The 21,772-nt window shown below is 35.9% G+C and overlaps 2 pseudogenes across 1 annotated transcript; both read left to right on the top strand.

The window, feature by feature from the left end:
* The first annotated feature begins 1,307 nt into the window (after nucleotides 1-1,307).
* LOC143544764 (cinnamoyl-CoA reductase 1-like) lies at nucleotides 1,308-6,192 on the top strand (annotated as a pseudogene). Its single transcript, XR_013137309.1, has 4 exons — nucleotides 1,308-1,413; nucleotides 1,498-1,662; nucleotides 5,412-5,977; nucleotides 6,060-6,192. The product of XR_013137309.1 is annotated as a cinnamoyl-CoA reductase 1-like (transcript).
* Nucleotides 6,193-19,962: 13,770 nt separating this feature from the next.
* LOC143544772 (secreted RxLR effector protein 161 pseudogene) lies at nucleotides 19,963-20,310 on the top strand (annotated as a pseudogene).
* The last annotated feature ends 1,462 nt before the right edge of the window (nucleotides 20,311-21,772 follow it).

The following is a 21,772-nucleotide window of genomic DNA, read 5'->3' on the forward strand; positions in this document are numbered from 1 at the left end:
AGCGCTGGAATACCTGGAATTTAGAAACCGTTGATGAGTGTGGCTCCTATATCAAGTGCCTGCAGCATATTATTAACATATTTGCATATTATTAACATATTTGGGCTGTTTTTTAGGACTTGGGCCAATGGACTAGAATTAAATGTGGAAAAAATTGGGCCTTGTGCCGCTGCCTAAATCCGGCTCTTGGTTAACCCTATATCTCTCTATATAGATCTCACATTGGCAAAAACGATCTACCCTAGATCTCTTCACGAAGGCGACAGGCTTCCATGCGGCGGCTAGATCTTGATATCAACCCTGGGTACCTCAAGCTTGGGCCACGATTACACCAAGCTTTGATACCACTTCAAGGTACATAATCTATCAAACACTTTATTATTGCAAGATAAAACTGACTAAAAAATTCGTGACAATAATTCCCTATTGATCACACATCTAAAGCCTCTAACCAAGCCTTATATTTATAATGTAACCCTCAATTGCTAACAAAGACATTACCATAATGATCATATTACATTAGGTCATTCCATGTTCACCGACTTGTGAATACGGTCCGGAATTACCAACACTTAGTTACCAATTTATCACATACAAATATAATCTCTGTAATGACAAATGGATGGTTAAAAACCTTATCTAAATTGTGTTCTTGATAAACTAGTCAACTGTCCAGCACTTCTATAATCTTTGCGTTCGTTTTTGTGATATATTGACTTTCATATATGTTTGACAGGTGCTGGATGAGGCAGACCTAAACATCAATGTTTTTGGGTTAAGATGATGGAGAATTGTGACTGGAAGGCTGTTCCCGTTTGAAGCTGAAGAGTGGAGATTTAGATACTGGCCAGGCTTTTAGTTGTATATCTTTATTCTACTTAATGCACGGGGCACTTGTTTAATTGATTTATAGTATCAGCAGTCATCACATCACTAAAGTTTTGGATTTTATTGTTTAATTGGTTATTATATATTTATAGTATATAAATTTACTCTTCATTTTCATTTGGTAGGGTGGTAAAGTGGTTAGCGATTAAAAAATTTAGATGTTAAAAAAGAACAAGTACATAAATATACTCAATCCATTATCCTATCATGAACAGCGAACAGAGGATTACGGTTGTAGAAAAGTCAAACACACTGGGCCAGACACGTGCTTGGTTTGAAGGTACAAGATCCAAATGGACACTATCCTAAACAGGATACTTTTCCTATAAGTAATTGACTAAACCAGTTTCCAAGAATTCATATTTCTTTTTGTTCTTTTTATCATTGAATAAGGAAAGTAAAAGTTAGAGAGAAAGGATATGGAGAGTGTGTGCGTAACCGGTGCAGGAGGATATGTTGCTTCATGGGTAGTGAAGGAATTGTTGGCCAAGGGTTATATTGTTCATGGAACTGTTAGAGACCCTGGTATGTTACACTACTTTGTCTTGTTTAAGTTGATATAATGGGTTAAATTATTTATCTAATATTTGCTATAAAATTCGGCTATAGATGATACGAAGAAAAATGGTCACCTGAAGCAACTCGACCACGCTAAGGAGAGACTTCATCTCTTCAAGGCAGACTTGCTAGACTATCAAGGTGTTTGCGGTTGGATGCACGGGTGTAATTCATGTCGCGACACCCGTTCCTGCGGGGAAAGTAACTAATCCTCAGGTAAGAGTTTTTCACTAGTAGATGAGCGTTGTGCATAGTGACGGAATCAAAACTTTAAGTTATGGGCCATAACATAGAAAAATATGATTTTCATTTGTTAGCATATATGATAAGTATTTTTTACGATATATAGATAGCTTAACAAAGGTCTTTTTATTGATTAAAACAAATATCTAAGTTAAGTATTAAATAAAAACAATATCATAGTTATATATTTAAAAAACGAAAACCCTTATATAAGAACTATTAGTGTTTTAGTTCGGGTCAGGTCGGTAAACGCAGACGGTGGTAAAACTCAAGAATTGAGGTAGTAAGTCGAAGCAAATTCGGTCGGTTTCGGTTACACACGTTATAGTACCGTTTCGTACAAGAAATTAAAACTAAAAATAATATAAAAAAATTATAAAAAATTGAGGTGGATCAATTGGGTGGGCGTCGATTGGTAAAACTCGAGCGTTGGTAAAACCCGACCTCTGTCGATCTTGGGCGTCGAGGCGGCAAGTGTACGCAAACTTGGTCGGTTTCTATTGCGTTTTTTACGGTACCAGAACTAAAACAAAAAATCGGCATTCGGTCAGTTTTCGTTACGTTCATTACAATACTGGAACGAAAACAAAACACAGTGAGTTTACGCAAATTTGATCGGCATCCGTCACGTTTGTTATGATACCAGAACTAAGCAAAAAAATGAAATTTGGTCGGTTTTTACTACGTTCGTTAGAAAAACAAAACTTACACAGATAAAGTACCACGAAGTTGCCCAATAGTGTTTTTTTTACACCAAAACTCAATTTTTATATTTAATTAATAACTGAAATAAAGTAATAATATAAGAAATGCATACCGTAGCCAAAAATAATAATAATAATAAAAATTGTAAATGTTCTTTTCAAATCCAAATCTAAGTAAACTAGAAATCTAAAATAAATTTAATGTTAAAGTTATTTATTTATTTATTTTATTATAAGGTTACCTCACCAGTCCTGCAATGGTCACACTAAGATCATCTACAACAACAAACGGATACAAATCGTTAAATCATCGTCACATCATATTTCAGATTTTGATCAAAACCCCCACTTTTTTTCATAACAACAAACTTGCACAAACCTCATTAAAAATTATTAAAACTATGCATATAATGTATGTACATATATATGCATGTGAGAGAATGAGAGAGAAAGTTGAGCCACCATGGAGTCCTACTCAAGTTTGCATATAAACTTCAGTCCACAACAATAATGTTTTTGACCCTCAAGTTCTTTTGATACCACCTAGATTCAAACCTTGGAATTTGTAGCTTGTTGTGGATGCTCTAAGTCTGCAACTTCTTTGTTTGACATAAAAAGTCATTAAAAGTTACCCAAAGATTAATTATGCGGGGATGTAATCATGTAAATCATCCTCTCTCCCATAAAATGTTGGAAAACTTGTATTATAAAATCCAGAAAAATAAACGAAATTAAACGAAGCAGTAAAACCGGGCTTGTGTTTAACACAATTCCCTTAAACAGATTCTCGGTCTGTTCCCAGGGTACTCCGGTTCGAAACAGAATCGGTGCTCTGCCGGACTCGGACACTTGCCTGAAACGAAATCGTAAATAACAGTGTTGCTGCAATAGGAAGAAGATGAAGTGTGTTGTGATTGTTGGTGTATCTAAACTGAAGAGGTGGTCTGGTTTATATAGCCACACAATAACAATAATAATAATCAATATTGTTAATGACCATTAAATAATAATAATATCAAATAATGGCCCATTAGTGCAGATTACAAAACCGAAATACGATAATCATTTTCTTAATGATTGATTATTAATTGTGTTGACCAGACCAGCTTTTAAATTTCAAAAACAAACGAGTTCAATAAATTTCTGGTCCAGAAACCCAAATTTGCACCCCCCCCCCCCCTTGCGCGCGCACAGGACTTGTGGTAAAACATGTCATAAAGAATTTAAATGGGTGTAAAATCACTACCCTATAAACCATTCATTCTTTTGTTCCCAACCCGATGTGGGACAAACATTTACCACTTCCACCACTTCCTTCGTTCACACACTTAAAACTTCCAACATAAAATATGAAGTTACTTAGTCATTATTAAAAGGTTAATTATAATTAAACCCGTGGTATATATATATTTAATTAAAAGGATACATTATTAAAATAAACAATTAAACTAAATTAATAGATTTCTTTTAAGAACATACGCATTTTTAATCTGCTTTTAATTACATCTATTTGTCCGACTACGGACATTTAATATTTCATAAATAAAAGTGTGTTTGCGAAAGTTTATGGTTGAGACAAAATGCTCTGGCCGCGAATATTTTTGGCGTTTGAAACCGTAATTAAGACATTAAGTGATGATATTTTGCGTTGGTAATTAGTCGGATATCTAGATGGTTTCTGGATATATTTAGCGACTAGTTTGTGATAATATAGCTACCATTTTGGCGACCAATTCAAAAAACCTTCATTCAAACCTAGCGACAAATGAACACTTCACACCATAGACTACTTGTTATTGGCTAACAAGTGAAAGTGTTATACACTATTGAAAGTTAATCCTAAAACGGATTATCAAGAATGTTGAATGGGTCAATTAAGTGAAAGTGTTTTAAACTTTTAATATGTTTATTTTAGTATGGTAAGAATATTATCGGTTATTTAGAATCCTAGAATAAGTTTTCTTGTTTAACAAGTTAGTTTTAGTATAAGATGGTTTGGTGGTAGGGGTGTTCTTCGGGTTCGTTTTTCGGGTTTCGAGTTTTTCGGGTCGGGTTCTTCGGGTTTCAAAGTTTTAAATCTTGACCCGAAACCCAACCCAAATCTCTCACGGGTTTTTCAGGTTCGGTTTTTTTCGGGTTGGATTAATCGGGTCTCGAGTATCCTAGAAAAAAACATACAAAACCAATATTTTTAAAAAAACACTACAATGATAAAATTAAAGCAACATATTCTTCTTTGCTTACACACAAATAATCAAATAATCAACTAACCTAACTTGATAAAACAATAAAAAGAAGAGTATAACTAACTCGAATCATAATCGTATTCAATCAGACGTAATTTGGTTGTTCGATTACGGTTTGCTATTAGTTAGTAATAAACGGAAACCATAAATTAAATAAGAAATCGATCCATAATAGTTAGAATGACTACAGTCGGTTACAGATTCTGATAACTTTAGTGGTTAAGACATAGCCTCTTATACATAAAAGTATATTTAATTTCAAAACTGAAAGTTTATTCGGGTTGACCCAGATCTTATAAATCAAACCCAAGAACCAACCCGAATTACTTTGGTTCGGGTTCGGGTTAGTCTTTTCTCGGGTTTGGGTTCTTAGAGTCGAGTTAGTCCGGGTTTGGGCACGGGTTTTTTCGGGTCGGGTTTCGGGTAAAAGTGACAGCCTTATTTGGTGGTATTGTAATTTGTGTGCTTGGTTTTATAATAATTAAGAGTCAAACAAGCTGTTCAATTTCGTGTTTGTGTGTTCGATCAAGGGTCTGATTTCCAACCATACACATGGGAAGTAACGAACCGTAGGCGCCAAACATGGGGTGCCACCCCCTTAACGGCGTAAGAGAGATCATAAGAAGAGGGGATGGGGCCCTGGAACCTCCACCAATCACCACTTTTTTTGCTACATCACAACATAGCCTAATAATAACAAATAATCGCATAGAAGAGTATACATAAAAATATATTCTTGGGCTTATTTTGCATATATCACACGTTAAAACAGGAGGAGATGCTTGACCCTGCCATAAAAGGAACACGAAATGTAATGAATGCATGCTTGAAAAGTAAAGTGAACAAGGTTGTGCTCGTTTCATCTATACTTGCTGTTGTTGTAAACCCTAGTTGGCCCAAGGATCAAATAGTGGATGAAAATTGTTGGACTGATCCTGAATTTTGCATGAAAACTGAGAAGTGGTATTGCGCTGGCAAGGCTATATCAGAGCGCGAAGCTCTGGAATTCGGAAAAAAGAACAACATCAACGTTGTCTCAGTTTGTCCATCCATAGTATTCGGTCCAATGCTTCAATCGACGGTATGTACCACTAACTTGATACTTTTGAACCTCTTCAAAGGTAAGAACACTTTCAATCTCATTGAGTTCGACAAAGCCGAGGAAGATATAGATATTCCTATCGTGGATGTTCGTGATTGTGCTAACGCTTTGCTCCTAGCCTACGAAAAACCTGAAGCAGAGGGGAGGTATCTGTGTTCGTCACATGTGTTGAGGACAAAGTCTTTGATAGAACTGTTGAAGAACTTGTTTCCTCATTACAGTTATCCTTCTACTGAGTATGTTTTTCTAGTTTCTTTATATCTAAAATCAATTAAGCCTCTTAAGACTTGACAAATTGTACCTGCCTTTCTATTACAGTCTCCGTGTTTCGAACGAAGAGCTGAATTACACATGTGAGAAGTTGGTGAATCTTGGATGGAACTATAGGTCGTTGGAGAAGACTTTGGTTGACTCTGTTGAAAATATGAAAGAGGCCGGTTTATTAAGTTGATTCTAGTCCCTTATTGCGAGTTTAAAGTTTGTTATATACTAAAGCCTGCTAGTTTCATGGACACAAATGATTCCGAGTATGTATGATATTGCTAGCAGTACTTGTGCATTAGTGTGAATTTAATGATGTGATGGATCTCCAAGCCATTCATAGTACGTTTCTATGTGTTTGCTCAATACAGTATAATTTTCAGCATATCTGTTGTCAAATTAGATAAGTTTCTATATATGTTTTTTATTGTTATATGTTAGTTTCAAATTAGTTTTAAGGATGTTACATTAATATGTAAATTATGTATGGGTCTATATAAAATATGGGTCATATTCCTCCTTTTAACTTTCAATTCTTTTAACAATTTTGATTGACATGTTACTCCCTTCTAACACTACTTCAATATAAAAGTATTAAATATCACATAACATTATATATTTAATTCTCAATTCATAAAATTTATGTTTATTACATAAATACACTATTTCTTATTTGTTTTTTAACTAACAATATGATTAGAAAATGTATACTACTTCTAAAAATGATTTAAAAAGGCACTCTAAAAAAATAAAACAATTATAAGAAAAAAAACTTACATTTAAATAATAATATATGTTTTTTCGTTATTTTAATAAATTAAAAAATCATTTTAAAAAATATATAAAACAGTAAACAAAATAAAGAGTAAAGTGCCGAAATCGTCCTTAAGGTTTGATCGTTTTTGCGAATTTAGTCCAAAAAAACTTTTTTGTGCATCTGGACCCTTGAGGTTTCCCAATCGCTGCCAATATAGTCCAAATCACTAACTCCGTTAATTTTAAGCGTTAAATTAAGGGTAACATTGTCTTTTTACCTAATTGTTATTTAAACACAATAAAAAACAAAGTAAACAAAAATTTTATTATTATTTCTATTAATTGTATTTATTATTATTATTATTATTATTACTATTTCTTATTTAAAAATATATACATGTACATAAATCAAAGGACCACCAACAACCACTACCTTCTATAGCTATCACCACTACCTTCTCCGGTCATCATCAGCAGCATCACCACCTTCTCCGGTCAACTTGGGATGCACCAAGATAAAAAAAAAAAAAAAAAAAAAAAAAAAACTCATAAAAGGGTGCATCTTCTTCATTCTAGTTGAACCCTAGAATCACCTTCCACAATTTCAATTTTAAAACTCAAGTAAAAAGTAAGAAAGGAAGTCAAGATCATAGGGCTTTGAATCGATGAATGGAAACGAGCAAATAAACAGTAACTTACTTCAAAATGGTGCTGCACTCGATTGTCGACAAGCCTGGTTGGAAAGTTTTTGGCGGTGGGCAGAAATTGATAACAGGGAAAAAATGAGGTGTGTCCCGAAACGGCTGGAAAGCTTGTGGAGTATCCGCATGTACAAGCTTGAACACCGTTTCCGATTTCCCCTTACTTCTGTTTGATTAATTGTAGATATAATAATACGTTTGAAGGTTCAAATCAGTTTCATATCATTCGGTTTCAGGTTTTGAGTCAAGACGTGTAGGTAGTTGGACGGCATCGGGTCTTTGTTCGAGCGTTTAAGGCTTGGCGTAGTTGCAGGACGGTGGCCGGAGATGGCGTCGGAAAAACTAGGTCAGGGGAACAGGAAAGACAGACAATATTTCATCTTTAACCCCCTTAGGTTTGTTTAGCATTTAATATTAACCCCTGAACTTTGTAAAACATTAAAATGTTCCATAATATAAAATTAAGTAAAAGACATTATTGCCCCTAATTTAACGATTAAAGTTAACTGAGTTAGCGATTTGGGAAACCTCAAGGATCCAGATTCACAAAAAAAGTTTTTTGGACGAAAGTCACAAAAACGACCAAACCTTAAGGACGATTTTGGCACTTTACTCCAAAATAAATCTTACAAAGTGTGTTTTAAAAATAATATAAAAGATAACAAAAAGACAAAAAAAGAAACACCAAAGGGTTGAATCGTATTAATGTAAAACTTGAGGTAGCGATGTATATTTAGTAAAAATGATTGGAAGGGGTACGTTTAGCAACGCCCATAAAATAAAGGGATTAATTCATATAATAGTAACCAACTTTGAAAGTTGTTCCAATCAGGTCATTGATAAAAACTTTTGTTCCAGTCAGGTCATTTAACTTTCATTTTTGTTCCAATCCTAGATATTTTACCTGGATAGCAGGTAATCTAGCTTTTTTTTTAACTCTAAAAAAAATTTAAAAGAAATTAATAAAAAACCATAATTCAAAATATAAAACAAAAACAAAAAAGGAAAAAAACTAAAATGTTTCGGCCGATGTCCTCGTTCAACAAACAAAAAAAAACGACCTACTCATTCCAACATGGACCCGTTCTGACCCGAACCTGTTAACCCTAACCCGTTTCGGCTCGAACCAAAACAACCCATTTTGGTCAAAACATCTGAAAAAAGTTGTTAAGTGCTGAAACGAACTGAAAAACCGCTTAAACGAGCTGTTAGGTGCTGAAACGAACTGAAAAATTGCTTAAACGAGCTGTTAGGTGCTGAAACGAACTGAAAAATTGCTTAAACGAGCTGTTAGATGCTAAAACGAACTGAAAAATCGCTTAAACGAGATGTTAGGTGCTGAAACGAACTGAAAAATTGCTTAAACGACTTGTTAGGTGCTAAAACGAACTGAAAAATCGCTTAAACGAGCTGTTAGGTGCTGAAAGGAACTGAAAATCGCTTAAAAAGCTGTTAGGCGCTGAAACAAACTGAAAAATCGCTTAAACGAGCTGTTAGGTGAAGAAACGAAATGAAAAATCACTTAAACGAGCTGTTAGGTGTTGAAACGAACTGAAAAATCACTTAAACGAGCTATTAGGTGCTGAAACGAATTGAAAAAATCGCTTAAACAAGCTGTTAGGTGCTGAAACTAACTGAAAAATCACTTAAACGACCTATTAGGTGCTGAAACGAACTGAAAAATTTCTTAAACGAGCTGTTAGGTGCTGAAACGAACAGAAAAATCGTTTAAAACGAGCTGGTAAGTGCTTAAACGAACTGAAAAAATCGCTTAAACGAGCTTTTGCTGTTAAAACGAGCTGTAACGTGTTGAAAACGCGCTGATTCGTTGGTCCAAAAACAAAACTGACCCGAAACCCGTTTTGACCCATTCCGACCTTGACCCGTTCTAACCTGAACCTGTTGACTCTAACCCGTTCCGACCCGAACCAAAACAACCCTTTTTAAGTGACCCGTTTCGACCATAACCCGTTTCAACCCTGACCTGTTCCGACCCATGACCCGTTTCGACCCAACCCAATCAATTTGTCACCTCTAACAATATAACTAAAACGATTGTAATTTATTGCAATTAAAAAAAATTGAACATTTTTGCATTTTGTTTTTCAATTTTTGCAATTTATTGCAAGTTTCCGAACTTTTTTTTGCAAGTTTTCAGAATTTTAAAATTATATTTCGCATTTTTACTAATTTTCGCAACCTTTAAAAGTTATTATGCAAAGTAAAAACATTGAAAAAAATAAAAAAACCCTAGATTACCTTCTATCCAGGTAAAATATCTAGGATTAAAACAAAAGTGAACGTTCAATGACCTAATTAAAACAAAAGTTTTATCAATGACCTGATTGGAACAAATTTCAAAGTTAATTACTATTCTATGGAGTAATCCCTAAAATAAACGATGTAGTTTTTCTTTAGAGCATTCCCATTCCATTCTCCATATAATGTGAGGGGAATCTTCATTTTTTAGATATGGTTAAAAGTTGTTGTGAGAGGAGAAGAGATAAAATGTTACTTTCATGGTTAAATTTGGAGAAACACATTGTTCACCTCTATATTTTTTTAATGTTTTTTAAAGTGGTTGTGAGTGAATAAGAGATAAAAGGTAATGAAAAAAGTATAAAAAAATATTATTTAATTGAAAATGAAGAGCAAAGATGATGTTTTTAGTGTAATTATAGAGATGGAAGAATAAGAATGCTCTTAGTTATGGTTTAACACCAAAACCATCACGGCAGTTATGGTTGGCGCCTCTTCGAAGGTGAATCGATGTGGTCATCATAATTTGACATTTAATCGAATTATCAATATTTTAGTAATCTTTTATTCATATATATGTGAGTGTCAGAGCCGGCTGTAGGGTATGGGGGTAGTCGACGGCCACAGGCTCGACACCCAGTTAGGCCCGAAATTTAAAAAAAAATTATATTTACTTTTATGAAAAAAAATATATGTATATTCAATGTTTTAACACAATTATATGACCACTAGCTTGGTCTAGTGGTAACGGGTATGACATCTAACCAAAAGTTTGTGTGTTCTAATCTTATTTGAGACATTTAATCTTATTTTTATACAATATTTTTTTACACAACTCAAATCACAATAAAGTAAACTCATTTGGAATTAAATTGTTTAAACCCAAAAAAATATTCCTTTTATTAAAGGTCCAAAAAAATTTCGTCTTTAACCCTAAATTTGTTTCCATTCTTGGAGCCGGGCCTGGTGAGTGTTTATGTGGGTACTCAATGAGTATATTAGTCATGATATAATTGGTATCCGAGAGTAATGCTCTTGTGACCTCTGTGAAAAGGTTCATGTTTTTGCAAAAAGCTGTGTAGATGGAAGATCATGGCATATCAAGCCAGGAATGGTGTGGATGATTCACCACATATATATAATCCCTTCTTTATGTATGTGTGATGAGCAAGGGGGCATTGAAGATGTGTGTATGGTGGAAATGAAGAATCAGCGAAAGGCAAATAAGTTCTTGATTGAATGGAAGCGAAAGGCTGTCAAAGAACAATTCAGGAGGAGAACCATGAAGAAAATAAACAACGGGTATTCATTTCAGTATCACACATGATACTACTGCAAACAACCAGAAAGGTCTAGAGAGGTATGTGTTTCTAGAATCCAAGATTCTGAATTTATGGGAAATGGTATAAATGAGCAAGGGTGAAACAATATATAGTTCGTAAGTCTTAACCAGCAAAACAAAAGGCATGTGGTAAAAGAGTGGATGAGGAAAAATGAACTAAACACGCTACATCAGATTTTCATTTATTCACTTTTAAACACAAAAAATTCTCATTTTTTTCAACACTTCACCCACTTTTAAACACCTCTATATTACATATATAAGTAAAATACTTTTATAAACTAAAAATACCTTTAAACATCTATTTCTATATTTTCTTTCTATAAACTAAAAATACTTTTATTTAAGTATCTTATTTTTTATTTCATATTATTTAAAAATAACATAAGTTCTAGTAAATAAATTTACATAAATATAAAGTCATATAAATAAAAATTTAAAATTACACAAACAGTAAATAAAACAACCGCACACAAACATAAACTAAAAAACTTACATAAATTAATTTTAAAAAGTCTACCTCACTCAAACCGACTATTGTTTAATATATATGCTCCACTAAATCATTTCGAAGCGCATGATTAGCTTCATTGTTACGTGTAATCCTGAATCTTGTCAAGTGTCCTTCGAAAAATGGTTATTGTTGCTATTAAAGTTGAGAGAAAAATAAAATTATCTTATTAAAGATTTTACCGTTTGAAACTAAAAGCAAATAAAATAATTATTTTTTAATTTAAAAAGAAGAGAAAATTACGATTTGACTCCCTGAGTAAAATCGGTGGGGGCAATAAACCCTGAAAACTAAATTGCGCTTGTTGTACCAATGTGTTTTTATAATGATGACATGAGCGTGTTGAACCCCTGGTTTTAAGTTGACCGTTTGATTCAAGGGCACTTTAGTAATTAGATAAATAATAGTAATAGTAATAGTAATAATAATAATAATAATAATAGAGCAGCTCATCATCATCTTCTCAACCACCATCATCATCATCATCATCTTCTCAATCATACCCAAGCACGAACCCTTTTCAGAACTCTCACCACCAAACCCAAGCACATTTTCAGAACTCTGTCATCCCTCATCCGCTGCCACTGTTGCCGTCGTCGTCCACCGGGAAAACTTCCCAGCACCAAACCCAAGCACGAACCACCTTCTATTTAAACCAAACATCATCCTCATCCAGATTTAAACCCCTAACCACATAGGTTTTATACAAGAATTTAAAAAAAAAAACATAGATCTAGATTTAATGTGTGGATGAGATTTGAAAATAAATATGACGATTCCACTTTGGTGAGCAAGAATGGTAGCGCATGGTGTTTGGTGAGTAGTGGTGTGATGATGGAGGTTGAAGATGTGAAAAGTGTTGAGAACGGACTTCCGGCAGCCGGTGGCCGGAATCCGATTTTCCGGCACAGAGGCATGAGAGGATGGCGACTGTAATGTTTAATGATGGAGTACGGCAGCAGTGGTGGTTGGTGATAAAGATCGGGTGTTCAGAATACTATTTCCAGCGGCAGTGACGGGTTGCGAATGAAGAAGATGGCGGGGTGGCGATGAAGATGAAGATATGGGTAGTGGGTATGTTGATTTCCGGCAACGTGTTCTTGAATTTCCGACGGTCGCCTCCGTTGAAATTATGTATGGTGGTGGTGGTGTGGCGACGGAATGGTGGTGACGACGGCGGTGATGGGTTGCCGGTGAAGATGGGAGGTGGTGATGAAGATGCAGATGAATGACGAAGATATGGGTTTGTGTTTGAATGATGATGTTAATTTATATGTTTGTATAAGATTTATGGGTTTGTGTTTGTGTTAGGGTTCTTGATGTTCTTGATTTTCTCGGTTTGTGTTTATGTGTTTGAATCTTGATGTTGAAGGTGAAGATGAAGGGTATATTGGTCACTTACCAAATAATTAAAACTGCAGGGAGCATTATGATCATAATAAAAAACATGCGGGTACAACAAGCGCAATTTAGTTTTCAGAGTTTCATGGTGCCCACGCTGATTTTACCCAGGGAGGCAAATCGTAATTTTCTCTAAAAATAAAGATAATTAAAGTGGTGGTTGGAATTGGTTTTAAAACTTAATTGGAAATGAATTACATTAGGCTCAATTATCATGTTTCGTTACATTCAGTTTTCTGAATATGCTCTAAACTGAGCATCATCTCCAATGTTCATTTATTCAGTTCAGAATTCCAAACAATGTCACGTCAGAACTGAACATTATACTTTAGATTCTCTAACAAACATCTCTTCAAAACCCTAAGGAAGTCTTTTAGAATAGAAACACGTGTAATGATTTCTACAGTGATCGTATTTATGTGGGAAATGGCAAATTAATAGAGATTAATAATATAGTGGATGAAGATGCATCATTGAGTCAGTTTTCTATGTGCCCAATTTGAAGAAAAACATCCTATGTCGAGATCAATTATTGTGTCAAATATTTTCAAGTGGCATGGAAAATAGAAAGGAACCCTATGTTCCATTGAAAAGACTTTCGAAACCTGAATCAAGATCTTTTTGTCAATTTGAACAATAGGTCAAAACATAAGATGAACAATGAAATGAATATTTATATAATCTTGACATCGAGGTCACTAAGGATAAGGATTGATAATGGAAGATGCCAAATATATATAGTCCCTTGAGGTCAACAATCATCCAAAACAAACCTTGAGCCAATGATCTAAAAGCACCTACAAACTGGCCAGTTGAACCGTTAATACCGGATTTCGTATAGATTTTGATAATTTGAGCCCGGTATTTTGAGCCGGTAGGGTTGAACATCAAACCATCGGTTTTTATTAAAACATCCGTATACATTGGTAAACCGATTTTAAGCCCAATAGTATTTGGTAATTAGCTAGCCCACCTTTTATTAAAAATAAAAATAAAAATTGAGTACTTAATTATGGGTTAACTTTTGTCTATAGATTATTTTTTAAGTTGAAGTTATATATATATATATATATATATATATATATATATATATATATATTAGTTAACCCTTATGATACAACGGTTTAAACAATTTTTAAGCCCAACATGTACATGTTAAAACCGGGTTTTAAAACATGCCTTACAGCCAGCTCATCTAAAACATTACCAAATAGACAAACAAAAGACAAAATGACAAAACTCGTCCTTAATGTTTGCACGTTTTTTCAGTAGTCGTCCTTTAGCAAACTTAATGATAGAAAACATCCTTTATATTCAAAAAACCTTGCACGGTTCGTCCTTTTCACTAACGAGAGTTAGTTTTTCTCGTTAAATCCAGTCATGTGTGGGCAATTTAGTCTTTTTAATAAAATAAAAAATATATTAAAAATATTGGTGGGCACTAAATTAATTAATAATAATAATAAAATAATATATGCTGCATAACATCATCCCTACTGCACCACTCGTACCCGACCAGCAACTGTCAACATCTCGAACACCCACTACCATCGCCTAAACTACCACCAACACCGTGCACTCCCTCTCTCTCTACACTACAACCACCACCACCGGACCATCACACCACCAATCCACCATACCCTAATAGCTACAGACCACCACCGTCAATCAACTATATCCCCGTGTTCACCTCACCGGAACCCTAGAAATGTGGTCGGAATTGCACAAATTAGCCCCAAAACACCTTGAAACGATGATATAGGCTTTACAATTACCGCGTCATAGATGAAAAATAGAGCTCCGATTTTCAATTTCACGCAAAATCGAACTTGTCGGACTTAATAAAACCATAGAAAATCAAATACCTACCAGAAAATTTTGGGGTTTCGTCTTACCAGATCTGAACCCTCTGGTTGAGGATGTCAACAATGGTGGAGTCTTTATAGTTAATGTATACGCGGTGGTTGCATGTGGTGGTGGATTGGTGTATACGCGGTGGTTGCATGTGGTGTCGGTCCGGCGATATGGTGGCGGTGGTGGTCCGGGGCTAAAGTGGCGGCATGTGTTAGTGAAGGCAACATGTGGTGGGTGGTGCCATGGTGGTGGCGACGGCAAGTAGTGGGTGGTGCCGTGTTGGTGGCGGCATGTCTGCACAACTACCCTCATGTGCAGCTACCCTTGAGGAGATGGAGAGAAAAGGAATAAAGAGAGAAACAAGAGAGAGAGAGTGTGTGTTGTATATAATTTTTATTTTTTTAATTTTAATTAGTAAATATACTATAAAATTACAAAGCTACTCTCATGTGTACTGCACATGACCAAACTTAACGAGAAAAGTTATATGGGTTAGTGTCAAAGGACATAATCTGAAAGAGCTTTAAAGCATAAAGGATGTTTTTTGTCATTAATTTTGTTAAAGGATGTCCACTGAAAAAACGTGCAAACATAAAGGATGTCTTTTGCCATTTTGTCCAAACAAAAATAGATCTTTTTAAAAGATCAGTAGCAATATCATCCATTGGTTTAACCGCCCTCTACTCCGAGAACGAAGCTGAAAGCGAAATTTTTTTGGGTCTTAAATAGAAGGAATATTTTGTTGGGTTTAAACAATTTATTTTTTATTTGAGCTTACTTGGTTATTAAAATAGGATTAAATATGTCTCAAATGATACTAGAACTCATAACTTTTGTTAGGAGTAATACCTCTTTGCCACTAGACCAAGCTAGTGGTTATGTAATTGAGTTTAAACACTAAATATATATATTATTTTAATAAAAATACACTTAATTTAAAAAAAAATTGGACTAGTGGGGTGTTATGTATGTGGTCGTCGAACACCCTGCCACACCTTAGGGCTGGCCTTTGTTGGGAAAAACGACCACCTAGCCACGAACGGTAAACAAAAATTGCGGGATTAATCTTCGTTTGGCTAAACTTTATTCCCGACCCAAATGAACCAATGAGAATGCAAACAAATAGAGTAATTTAAAAGTAAATATGACACAATAATTTTAGCGTGGAAAACCTCTTAAGACGAGAGTAAAAACCACGGGTGACGGGACTACTAGAGCCGCTTAAAATCCAATATCACAAATAATAGCAATACAAAGTCTTCTCTAGATAAAACTAGAGGCATGCACAAATCATCATATACTTGGTATAAACAATCTTCAAGTATATGGAACCAAATACAAAAGGATAAACAAGTAAGAGATAACACCAATAAAAAAAATACCGGTCTCTGAAACGTCTCTTATCTCCTTAAAAGCCACCCAAAATAATAGAGTAGACAACGTTGTCTTCGTCTTGTTGGTCTTCGGCTGAATACAAAAGAAATCAAAACAAAAAGTCTACTTGTTGTTGTCGGCAGAATATTGAGCATCACAAAAAAAAATAACCTTTTGTAACCTTCATGTTTCTTGTTCTTCACGTAGTATAAGCCCATCACAAAATTACCACATCAATTTGTGGAGTTCATGTGGGTCACAGCCCACCAAAACCCAACGTCAAATAATTCCTTTTTTTCCTTTAATTATTAAAACATAATAACAATATTAATAATAAACCCATGAAGCAAAAAATATTTGTTGGGCTTTCTCATGGCAAAAATACCCCAACAAATCTCTCCCTTTTTGTCTATGAGAAAGAACTCACCACCCCGGCGAGCGAGCAACATATCTTCTGTTAAAACGATAAGGCATCATCGACTTTCATGGGTGGATAGGTTTGATCTCGTGGGGAGGCTTCGGAGGAGATCAAGATAACTAAAAGTATTTTTATTATGTTATGGTTTATCCATTATCTATGTTTATCTTTTAAGTTTGTTTTTCAAATTAGTAGTAGTATTTGAATTGAATTGGGAGTCTTGTAAGGGTCTATATAAACCTGGTCAGAATGTTTGTTTTCAGTGTGTTCTATTTTTTAGTTTTAGTAATCAAAAAGAGTCGCTCTTGAGTTTGAGCAGAGATCGGTTGTTGTGTTTGGTTTTCAGTATTTGGTTTCACTTGTTCCACATTTTACAAGTGGTATCAAAGCCAATCACCGAAGACGTTTGTTCACATCTGATTCTTTAATCGAGGTCCAGCGCGGCCCGTGGGATTTAATTCATCGATTGATTGCTTGTTTAGGCGATTGATTTGGCTGTAGGTTAAAAGAATCGTTCGGTGAAAAGAAGAACGAGACAGACTCGAGAATCATGTCGACTTCCAAGTCGTGGGAGGTGTGAAGAAATTGAACAATTCGAACTCTAACACGTGGAAGACGTGTATGCGGTCTTACCTTCAAGGGCAAGATTTGTGGGATATTGTCAATGGAGAAAGCACCGTGGAACCAAGGAATGATGTGAACGGGGCTATTGGAAAGTGGCGAGTAAAATATGGTAAAGCCATGTTTTATCTGAAAACAACTATTGAAAAAGAACTTTTAGAACACATCCAAGGTTCGAGACGCCAAAACCTGCATGGGATGCGCTAGTTGCCTTGTTCTCCAAGAAAAATGACTCAAGGCTTCAACTGTTGGATAATGAGTTGTTGTCGATCAGTCAAAAAGATCTGACGGTACCCCAGTACTTTCACAAAGTAAAAACATTGTGTTGTGAGATTGGCGAGTTGGATCAACAAGCGAGAATTGGGGATGCTAGAATGAAGCGAATTATTATCCACGGGTTGAAACCCGAGTTCAGAAGTTTTGTTGCAGCCCTGCAGGGATGGGCGAATCAGCCCTCTCTTGTTGAGTTCGAAAATTTGTTGGCAGACCAAGAAGCTTTGACGAAGCAAATGGAAGGTGCAACGATTGGGTCATCGAAAGATGTTGACCAAGCCCTATACGTCGGGAAGGGAAGAAACAGGTTTCGAGCAGGAAAGTTCCAAATACGGAAGCGTGAAGGGAAATAGAAACCGTGGGTTAAGAAAGATAAAGAGAAAGAGAAAGAAGAAAGAACCGGAGATAAGAATAAAAATGTGGAAAATATGAAGTTTTCTTTCCGGTGTTACAAATGTGGACGTAAGGGTCACAGAGCAAAGAGATGCCCGGAAAATAACCAGGAAGAAGGAAATAATGCTGCTGTTGAACAAGATGACGAGTGGGATGCAGATGCGTACTTCACTAAAATTTCCGATGCTCATGCATATTCGGCAACAGTTCAGCATAAGTCTAACAACCTTGATGATTGGATAGTTGATTCTGGGTCTTCAAATCATATGACGGGAGAGAAAGGTATGCTGTCTAATCCCATAGTATATGGTGGTAGCAAGGTTGTCGTTATTGCTGATAATTCTAGGCACTTGATCACACATATCGGGAATATAAAGTTTCCAGCCGGGTCAAGCAAAAATGAGCTAATCCTAAAGGATGTGTATCAGGTACCCGGGATGAAGAAAAACTTGTTGTCGGTACCTCAACTCACCGACGCGGGTCATTACGTGTTGTTTGGGCCTCATGATGTTAGAGTGTTTGATCACTTTGAAACATCAAGTAAACCGGTTCTGCAGGGAAAGAGGAAGGAGACAATGTATGTATTGTCAGCAGAATCAACGTATGTTGAAAAGACTCGCAACAACGAAAACGATGATTTATGGCATCGACGCCTTGGGCATGTCGGTTTCGATAAGATTGGAATTATGATGAAAAAGGAGACTGTAAGAGATCTACCGGTTCGTGATGTGCACCCGGATCAAGTATGTGCTGGTTGTCAATTTGGCAAAGCGAAACAACAGCCGTTTGAATCATCGGATTCCAAGACCAGTGATCCGCTCGATCTCATTCATACGGATGTCTTCGGACCAGTAAAGCAACCATCACTAAGCGGTAAACGTTTTATGATCACCTTCATTGATGGCTACTCACGTTTTGTGTGGTTATATTTTATGCACCAGAAGTCAGAAGCCTTCGAGAAGTTCAAAGATTTTAAGCTTGAGGTCGAACGTTTAACGGGGAGAGAAATAAAGGTTCTAAGATCTGACAATGGTGGCGAGTACATGTCACATGAGTTTTCAATTTTTTTGAAAACTAACAAAATTGGAAGGCAACTTACGTGTTCAAATACGCCTCAACAGTACGGTATATCAGAGAGAAAGAACCGACATTTAGCTGAAGTTTTAGGAAGTATGTTACACGATAAGAATGTACCGGGAAGTTATTGGGCTGAGTCAATGATGACGGCAACTTACGTAATTAATCGGCTGCCGCAACAAGGGCTCGAGTATACATCTCTGTATGAAAGATTGTTTGGGAAGAAACCAAGTGTTAGGCACCTGAAGGTTTTTGGGTGCATGTGTTTATTCCTAGCCACCTTCGTCACAAGTTAGAAAAGAAAGCTGTTCGGTGTATTTTTGTGGGGTATGATGCCCAAAGAAAAGGATGGCGTTGGTTGTGACCCGGGGTAACAAGAAAATGCTATGTCTCTCGTAACGTAGTGTTTAATGAGATGTCGGCTTGGTGGACATCTAGTAAAGAAGCCCTACCCGATACCGATTATTTAAAAGAAGAGTTGAATCATGTAAAGCTAAAGTTCAATAATGATTCTGATGGAGAAAACATTGAGTCAGGTTCGATTCCAGAAACGAATGAGGAATCTGGCCAAGTCCAGCCAGAATCAGTACCGGCAAGAAGATCGTTTCGAGAAAAGAAACCAATCCACGGTATGCTAATGTTGTCTGGGTTGAAGAACGAATTGTTGAACCAGATTCGTTTGCTGAAGCGAGTAAAAAGGAAGAATGGATTGAAGCTATGAGAGTCGAGATGGAAGCTCTTAAAGCTAACCAAACCTGGGATTTAAGTTGAAGGATCTGGGTCGGCTACAACATTTTCTTGGACTAGAACTATAGTATAAAGAAGCTTCAGTAATCCTACATCAAAGGAGGTATGTGATAAATTTGTTACAAAAGTTTGGATTAAATTGTTGTAAACCGGCGGCAACTCCGTTCGATGTGAATGCTAAGTTGTATCCAGAAGACGGAACCGAGCTAGAAGATCCTACTGAGTATCGGCAGATGGTGGGAAGTTTAATTTATATTACTCTAACAAGGCCTGATATCGCGTTTGCGGTTGGTGTTCTAAGCCGTTTCATGCAAACTCCAAGAAAGCCTCACATGTATGCCATGCAACCAGTCTTGAAGTATGTTAAGTCGACATATAGATGTGGTGTCAAGTTTAAGAGGGAGTCGTGTGTTAAGCTTAGAGGCTTTTGTGATGCCGATTTTGCTGGCGACCCAGGAAGTAGAAGGTCAACTTCGGGATATGTGTTTTTGCTCGGTTCAAGTGCTATATCGTGGTGTAGTAAGAGACAGCCGATTGTGTCTCTTTCAACTACAGAAGCTGAGTACGTGCTTCAGCGGTAGCAGCTCAAGAGTTGGTTTGGCTTGTTCGGTTGTTAAAGGAATTGGGACAGAATGTTGAGCGTGGTGTGGACTTATTTTGTGATAATAAGTCAGCAAATTTAGTTAGCTGAGAATCCAGTGTTTCACGCTCGTACTAAGCATGTGGAGGTACACTATCATTTTGTTCGTGAAAAAGTGTTGAAAGGAGAGATTTACTTGCAGTATGTAGAGACAAGTAAACAAGTAGCTGATATGTTCAGTGGCGGACCCAGGATTTTTTGCCAATGGGGTCCCATATTTTCGGTGTTCAAATTTTTCGGGTCGGTCGTTGTTCAGGTCGGGTCGAGGCGAAGAACATAATAAAAAACAATATCATAATAAAACTTTCTTTTCAATCATCACTACCTGAACGGGTCAAAATGGGTCGGGTTGACACATAAACACTTTGTTTTCCCTTTCTTAAACATTTTTGAGATAGAACCTAGATCCACCCTTTCATAAGCATGTGTTGAAAACCATTAACTTAAACTAGTGAAAAATAAAACTGATATTTTAAAGTGTTTGAATGTTTCTAAAGAAAACCATACATAAAGTTGAAAACAATGATATGTATTTTAGAGGTGTTTGAATGTTTCCAAAGTTATCATTGCAACATTAGCAATCAAATGATTGATTAACACTAAAAATTAACACAAAAAACCAAAAACTGAGCCTTGTAAGACTTGAACCCATGACCTTTCAAAGATAAAACAAGGGACTTCCCACCAGACCACATCAACATTAATAGTATGGGTTCCAAGTATTAAATCTTATGGGGTCCTCAAAAAATTTAATATACCGCTTCTAATAAATTTTTAAAAAACATTGGTGTCCCGGGACCCCGATCCACACTATGTGGGTCCGCCCCTGGATATGTTCACGAAGGGATTACCGAGTACTAAGTTAAAAGAGTTTTGTGCCAATATGGGAATGAGTATGGTCGATGTTGAGAGGGAGTGTTAAAACGATAAGGCATCATCGACTTTCATGGGTGGATAGGTTTGATCTCGTGGGGAGGCTTTGGAGGAGATCAAGATAACTAAAAGTATTTTTATTATGTTATGGTTTATCCATTATCTATGTTTATCTTTTAAGTTTGTTTTTCAAATTAGTAGTAGTATTTGAATTGAATTGGGATTCTTGTAAGGGTCTATATAAACCCGGTCAGAATGTTTGTTTTCTGTGTGTTCTATTTTTCAGTTTTAGTAATCAAAAAGAGTCGCTCTTGAGTTTGAGCAGAGATCGGTTGTTGTGTTTGGTTTTCAGTATTTGGTTTCACTTGTTCCACGTTTTACATCTTCAGCTTCTCCCTTGTCATAGCTTTGGTTAACATATCGAAACAATTATCATCGGTGTGAACTTTATCAAGTTCAAACAACTTGTCTTCAATTTGATTATATGACAAATAATGTTCATTTAGTCTAGTTGAATTATTTATTTATTT

Source organism: Bidens hawaiensis, unplaced genomic scaffold, assembly GCF_021521415.1.
Source record: "Bidens hawaiensis isolate Kalapana, Puna unplaced genomic scaffold, B.hawaiensis_p1.1 tig00013745_1, whole genome shotgun sequence".
Classification (NCBI taxonomy): domain Eukaryota; kingdom Viridiplantae; phylum Streptophyta; class Magnoliopsida; order Asterales; family Asteraceae; genus Bidens; species Bidens hawaiensis.